We start from the raw sequence: 8,095 nt of genomic DNA, 5'->3' as shown, positions 1-8,095 counted from the left end.
CACAGGGATGAAACACCTTGTGTCTGGGTAACACCACCCTTCTGGCTCTGAGCCGCTCAGCAGCTCAAAGGGACAGGATTGTTCCCCTGGTGGGGTACTCCCCCTTCCTTAAGGAAAGGAGTTTCATCGTGGGGAATGCCCCATTTAACAGATTAATTGCACTGGGAACGACCCCGCAGAGGCAAGGCATGGTTTGAACTAACCAGAGCTCGTTTTGGTTACCTGCAGGGACAAACCTCAGCTCCCCAAGCAGGGCTCAACCTCCTGCCCCAGCTCGGTCCCCACCAATGCGTGGGGTACAGCTGGACGGCACTGATGAAGCCACGGAGTTCAGAACTGCTTCCCTTGCACTGGTGCTAGTCCTTGCCTGACCCTGTCGTTCAGGGAAATAAAACAGAAATAAGCTGTACAAAAAAAGGGAATAATTTTCTGCAGTCGTGGCAGGGGAAGGGGGAGGACTGGGACTGGCCCCTGTCAGCAGCCAGATCCACGGAGCTGCATCAGCAAAGAGCTGATCCACGCTGCAGTCAGCACCAGCTGAACGGAAACTAGTTCTTGGTACCAGACAAGACAAAACCTGCAATTGTTTTGGTTTTTTTTTTTAAACTTGCTCCTGTAATGATAGAAGGCCCTCAGGGAGATTTATAAATTGGGATCTCTGGTCTAGAAGCTATCATTATGTTCATACCATCAGCACTTAATGGCAAGTCCTGAAGGAAGAACTAAATGTCTTGCTGCAGGTGAAGGACAATACTTGTTTTTCCTGTAGAAGATGAAAAATAGTTCTGAGGATGAGCACCCATCATGTCCTCTCAGTTCATCCTTGCGTCTTCCGATTCAAAAACTGCTGCCTATCTCCAGAGCCAAATGATCTCCCCTTCTTCTGACCAAATAAATATGCTTTCCTACACCTGATGGAGTCATGCTACGCTCACATAAATCTAACAAGAAAGAGAAAAAGAGCTTATGCTCTTCTTGATATCATTCCACCCTACCACTGACGGGTTTCCCTTTGCTCAAAATCCATCACAGCCCTGCCCACAAATTCCAGAAGTACCAGAACAACATTAAAAAAAAAAGAAATAAAAAAAAAGGAAATGCTTTGTCTGGTTGAGAAAAACCCCATTTTGATCCTCACTAAGTGCGGCTGGCAGGCACAGTCTGCTCAGGTCCTGTTTTGATTTTCCAGAGCAGCTCATACTCGGCCACGCAGCATTTGGAACTGACCATCCTTTCCATCCATATCCAAGAGTGGTTTCAAATGAATGATCTTCCTTTTTATTTTCTATTTATATACTGCTGCGTACAGCCCAGGACTGAGGTGTTCAAAGGGCAGGATGCCACTGACCCAGAGAGTTGGCGTCCCTGACAGCGGCAGCAGGATTTTATTGCCTGCCTAGTGTCGTGGGGCAAACTGCCGAGAAACCTCTGTAAGCCGGGATGGCACTCGGTATTTGGTCTCCCTTGCTCTGCCTCATCATGGGACGTGTGTCTAAACCAGTCTCAGCTGGGGATTTCAGCTTTCAGGTGAAGGTGGAAGCCCTCGTTTGCAAGAACAGACTTCTTTGTGTCAATACCTGCGATGTTCGAGAAATCCGGCGCTCCTGTTGAGTTAAACACAAATCAGTGCATTTATCTTTCGCTTTTTGAGCCTGGAGTTCAAGATTGCACCCAGGCACAAACTTCATCACATCCGCATCGCTAAGCCAGAATTTGCCATTTATACAAGCACCAAAAAGAGAAATACCCCAGGAACTCCACATCAGCAAGCTCACTGGGAAGAGGGTAAGTCCTTCAGGCAGGACCGTCAACCCTTCCATAGCCTGAGCAAGACACCTTACCTTTCAGAAGATTTCCACCTTTATGCAATGATGTGCTATTTTACAATACACAATCTTAGGTGCCTTTCTTTTAAGACAAAAGATACGGTTTATCAGAAACAAGAACAGAAACACTGCTTGCAAAGCATCCTTTCTGACCACAAACATCACAGAATTCCCTTTCAACATGTTTTGTAACGGGATAATAAAAGCCATGCTCTGCTTTACACTCCCACGGCCACAGAATGTTAACAAGTTCCAGGGTACAACGAAGCCTTCTCCATAGAAAAAATGGTGTAGGTGTGATAAAGGCATCTACTGTTTTCATGACATCATTACCCTGCATAGCTGAGAAGTCTCTCGAGTTCTCTGCTGCAAAGATCTCAAAAAAATACATCTTCCCTGACACGACACTGGCATTCAAGTCACAGAGAGGCCGTAGCAGAAATTAAGCTAGTGTCTGAACCATCGCAGCAAAGTTCTGCTAGGCAGAAGATCATGGAACAGTAAAGTTTAAGAGACCTTTTATCAAAATTCAGGCATTGAAATAAATATCCTTCCTTCCCACCCAAACAGTAGCTGAATGAGATGTGAAAGAGTTTAGATCAAACGTGGCATGTGCAAAACCAAGAGACTGATGCCATTAAGTCAGACATCCTTCTGGTCTAGACCGATTAGAGTCCTGCTGACACAACGGTAACTAATCGCTCTGAACCAGAAAAGACATCCCTTTTGCATGTACAACAAACACACGTTCCCGGATAACTCACTTCCAACTCAAGATGAGCCCAACTGCTTTAATGGACCCCAGTCCCTCCATTTCCCACAGGGACCGGGAAAAGGAAGCATCTCGAGGGAATTGCCTCCAGCCCTGACCTCCTCACGCTCCCCAAGGACTGGCAAAAACCAAATTTGAAGGTAATTCAACAGTTGAGGGCCCCTGAAGCCACACGCAGTCCAGTTCTCCCAACCTCTTCACAACTATAACCCCAAAACTCTCCTATACTCTGACAACCCCAACGGCAAAACCGAGAACGCCCAGCCTCTGCCCTTAACTCATCCCACAGCACCCTGCTCCTAACTGGGCAAGAAGTCCCTGCCAGACACCAGGTTAAATACCCAGGTCACCGAAGCCCACCTGAAACCCTAGGACAACTTTTGCTTTAAGGAAAGCAAAGAAAAACAAGTGCAAGTGGGTTTGGAAGTCAGACAGCAAAGCCTTTTTGCCGTGCTCAGAGAAACTGAGTAAAACGCTTAGTGCAGAAATGTGTGGTTTCTGCTAACGCTTCAGGTTTAATTTCTTCGTGAAGCACTAAAAATACTTGGCTTTTACATAAGGGGAACAACATCGATGCTAGCTGAGACCTCAGGTGAAAAAACAAGTCCAGCTGTAATCCAAAGTAGCTCGTTACTGCTGTATGACAAGATATAAATAAGATCCTTAACCTAAAGGTCTCACGTGCATAACAGATTATCCGTTTTCTTTAAATCTCCCAGCTCCTCAAATAAAAAGATATTCTCTCTCCTACTGAGCTCATTTTCCTCAAGGATCTCACAAACACGCTCAAACATCTGCAGAGCAGCCAGGCACAGGGTTTTCGAGGACCCTGCTGAAATTACTCACGCAGGCTAAGCTGTCTGGAATTCCACTTATCTGCCACGGCGGGACAAGGGCAGGCTCCTCCACCTCTGCCTAAGCTTGGCGGCAGCAGCAGCTCCTTTCTCGGGTGCATCTGCTCGAGTTTGGAGGGTTTCAAGTTAACAGTCTGCTTTGGAAAAAACCGTGATTAGAAGGGGAGAAAAGCCAACAGCACTATCACCCGTCAGTCCGATTCGGATTGTACGTGAGACAAGTAACAGAACCTCTCCACAGCTTGGAAGTATTTTAACTTGCCAGGCTTGCATGATTTTTTTTTTTTTTTTAAAGAGACTTTTCTAATTAGTCATGGAGTTAGTCATGGAAATATGGCATTCGAGCGATTCAAAACCGAATGAGGAGCAGCAACAATAAGAGGAGCTCACGTTAACTTTGCTCTTTGAGGATCCTGAAAGGCACAAACCACCTCTCTTACGACAGAGGTTTAGCCAAGATTGCTGGAGGTGCCAGCCCGGCACTCAGTTCTCCTCTGGCTCCAACCACAGCAAGCAAGAGCTATAAAAACCCCAAATTTGTTAATGAAGAAATAGGACGAGTATTGCTTCCCTGTTTTATGGGGCGGTGCAGCCCACAGGCTTCCAGCAACTGCTGCTGCGTCCCCAGAGAGCACTCGTACCTTGGCCTAAAGCAGGGACGCAAACTCCAGAAAACAGAGCTGCCCAAGCAGCTTTCACCTCGAGAGGATATTTGTCCTCCAAAAAAAAAAAAACAACCCAAAAACCCCCAAACAACGCCCAGAAAGAACACAAATCCCAAGTAGCTTCTTTTCTGCAATTAAAAAGCAGATCAGGGACTCCAAATCAGGGACTAACAGCCTCAAATACCTGCACTCGTCAATGAACTGAAATTCTTCGTGCTTTTGCAGTGTTTGTGAGCTCTAAAATGCCTTGAGAACACGTACACAGAGAAAAAAAAGACTGCAAATCCACTGTAAAATAAGTGGGAAAGGTTCTGCCATGCTATTGTGTACAGAAAACCAAAGTAACGAGGGCTCAAATCTTTAACGGGGAGCTTTTCTCATCCAGTGAGCTTAGTAAGAAGCTAACTGGTTTCTATCAATAAAGGTAAAATCCATGGCAGTGCTGATAGCAGAAATAACTGAGGACTCCTAACTCACGTTTAGGCAAAAGGTGATGCTACGGGTGAAAGGCTCCTGGGAAGAGCGAGGTCCGGGGAGAAGTGGAGTAGCGCCTGGACAGGAACTACTGCAAATAAGGCAGCCAGAAAACAACGCCAAAGCCTCCTAACGTGAAGACAGCCTGAAAGAAAACGCTTTATATCCAGCTTCTGGGCAAAAAGAGGTGGACACAGAAATCAAACCTCAGTGAATTCATCTGAAACCCCCAGCTGTCAGTAACCGCGATAAGATCTGACCCATAGTAGGTGGCACCCAGAAGAGACTTCGCTTACAGCAGGTTCTGCTCCACGGCTGGAGACGCTAAGCACACCAAATTTGAACCTACCTCTAGCACGTATATAGGCTTTGCCACTCACAGCCCGTTTCAAGCCTGAGAAATCCGGACAACTCAAACTTCTCTTCACCACTGGAAACCCCGGTTCGGCCCTAGATGTGGGGCATGGAGAGGTGCACGGAGAAGGGCTGCTTCTCCGCTGGTTTTGCTGGACGCCCTGATTTCAGAGGCTACCATCACACCTCAAACTGAAAACTAAATTTGAAACAAGTCTACCAGTCTTCAAACTGCTTGACATGTCCATATCTGTAGCCTCAAAACCCGCTAAACTCAAAAAAAAAAAAAAAAGCAAAGAAACTTCCTTTCTGCACGCTTGACAATCGATCGCTGCAGGCTTGGCATTTCCCCATCACAAACCCAAGCACCAGCAGCTTTGCCAACACCACCAACACTGGATAAGGAGAGAAGCACCGGTCTCACCTGGAAGATTTTCCATATTCTCTGGTCAGGTTAAACTGGCAAACAGTTGTTTTGTTGGGTTTTGGTTGGTTTTTGGTTTTTTTTTTTAAGCCAGACAAGGCCACGCTGAGAGACAACCTAGTGATCCTGAGAGAACCGAGCAGTAGCAGAAATTTGGCTTTAGTAAGCAAAAATCCTACTTTCACCAGAGGAAAATGAACTAACCACAGAATAAGGTGTGCCTCCTCACTTCCCTCCTCCCTTCAGCTTATTCACATGTGTTTCTACCAAACCATCCTCAAATTATTGTTTAAGTAAACACTTCGGAGAGTCACCAAAGGGAGACTGAAAGGACAGATGCCTGTGATGGAACATCTTTAAGAGGAGCCTCTGACCTGCAGCTATTTAAGAGACAGGAATAGAAAAGGACTTTTCATATCTGTAGGCTCGACCATCCGCGCAGGAAAGGAGCTTTGGCTCTCGATGAACTTCCTAAGCCGCAGGAAAAACACGCAGCTCACTTACCGCCCTGTGAAACTTCGTTTTCACATGGGCAATCACGAGCAGCAGTGACAGATTTCCCTAAGCTGAGTTTGAATAATTGGAGCTCCAACAGTGTCAATCAAATCAACGCTTCTTGCTTTTAATCGCATCTAAACCCAGCTGCCGTACGCTGCTGAGGCAGCACCGTCTCCCACAGAGCGGCATGAACGGCAGCAAGACGGTTTCTGGGAAAGGAGAACAAATTCTGCCCCTCCTATTTAATGAATGAACGCTCGCCTGGCTTTACGAGGGGAATAATTAAAACAAACAAACGAGAGTACCGACAATTCCTAACAATTTCAGGCCTGTTTGTACAGCAAACATTTCTGTGGGCTGGGAGAATCATTTACAGCCATTGACCCCAACGCTGATATCGGGGTAAAGAGGCCACTGAAAACCTGAAGCGTGCTCCGACAATGCTGCTCGCTCCCGTTTCAGCCGCGAGCCTGAACACTGGTCACATCAGCGGGAATCCAACTTCGGGCCCAAAGCAGTGTTTGGTAGCTTTTTTTCCTTTATAGATGTGACAGCCTAAAAGTACTACGAGGGAAAAAAAGGGGCAACAAACTCACTTCAGTGGTGTGACATGCATCAGGACCCACTACAGTTTCTTTCAGCTATAGACTTCAAATGCTTCTCCGTGCTTTTCCTACCTTCATTTTGGGTAAGAAGTATTCAAACACCGTCCCTGCTAGAAAACTCACTTGGCAGACTCCTTCTGCATCGCACTGGATTTACAGCTTCACCAACGCATGCGGAAAGCGTTCCGAGCAAGGTCAGGGAAGAGCACGTTTTGCGTCAGCAGCGTTGAAGGTGGCTAACTGATTCAAAGCCACCTCCAAAGTCGAGCTAAGAAAAATTACTTCTTAAACCTCCAGCAGCTAGAGAAGACACCCTGTACTGACCAACGGGGAGGAAAGGTTTGGCTCGGATTCAGCAGGTTGCTTTAATTCAATCGCCACGGGACACACAGGCACTGCGAAATCTGATGGCAAGAGGAAGAAGCGGCAAAAAGGTGGGATATTTTGACATGATAACTCAATACAACAAGAGGAACCAAACAACCGAAGTACTACACCAGGACATACACGAAGTGAGATAAGAGAGATTTAAAAAGCACTTTGCTATGGTAAATCTACAGAAATGGAAGCTTATTCAGAAGAGTTTTGCAGAACAACGGTCAGGCATTTATTTGAGACAAGGCTGGGGTCATATACCTCATCGGTATTGTCTCCCTCTGGACCACGCAGAGCGGCCCAGCCCAAGCAAGGGGACCCATAGCTGGCTCCCTACCGTGATTCCAGAGATATGGGACTCAGAGGACCTGAGAATCTTCTTCTGCAGCACAAAGCCACCTCAGACACCCCAATACACAGTTTAATTCTAATATAATGGCGCTCTCCATCACAAATCAGTTTTGTCACAGAATTCCCCGAGGTTAAGGCACAGACTATCCAAATACCCCGTCTTAGAAGGTACAACCTCTGTCAAGGAGGATCAGCGCACGGCTGTGCTCTTCACAACGAGCATTTCAGCCTGCGAAGCACTCCCTCTTGCTAGGAGGCTGTAGCTGGTCTACGGGGATGAAGCAGCCCCGCATAGCCCAGGGGTTCACCCCAATCACACACCCTGCAGTCTCCACGACAGGCACAACCCTCGCCGGCTCCTTCTTCAGCAGCGGGAGGTAGGTGAAAGGTTTCAGCATGAGTAGGCTGGGAAACACCTTCACATTTAATTAAAACTTTAGAGTTAATTCTGGAATGACTCAATCAATCCTAGGAGTTGCACGTCGCACCCACCCCACAACAAACTCCTCCACCCGTGAGCTCCTGGTCTGAAGGACTCCAGCACCTCCCGTCCGGCGCTGACCACTCTCAAAGCCCTTACAGCCCACTCCTGCAGAGCCAGGAACACGATCCTGAGGAGCTACCAAGGTTATAGACTATTTCTCTGGTCTAAGAAAGCATATGTTCTTAAAAGATAAAGGTTTCCTAGGGAAAAGGACTCTTCTCCCATGGGTCGGAGCAGAGGTTGGTCCATAAACCTGCACCAACCCCATCCATAGCGTGACCTCCCAAATCGCTCCTCAGTGCTGGGACGACCACCGAAACATGCGGGGTGGGGTGGGCTGGGGTCTGGGGTGCCCCATGTCCTCCCCAGACCAGACATTTTACTGAAGCTCTCTGCCTGGCTGCTGGAAAAAA

This window comes from Cariama cristata, unplaced genomic scaffold (assembly GCF_000690535.1).
Source record: "Cariama cristata isolate BGI_N322 unplaced genomic scaffold, ASM69053v1 scaffold10833, whole genome shotgun sequence".
Lineage (NCBI taxonomy): Eukaryota > Metazoa > Chordata > Aves > Cariamiformes > Cariamidae > Cariama > Cariama cristata.
Note: the sequence above shows the minus strand (reverse complement) of the source record.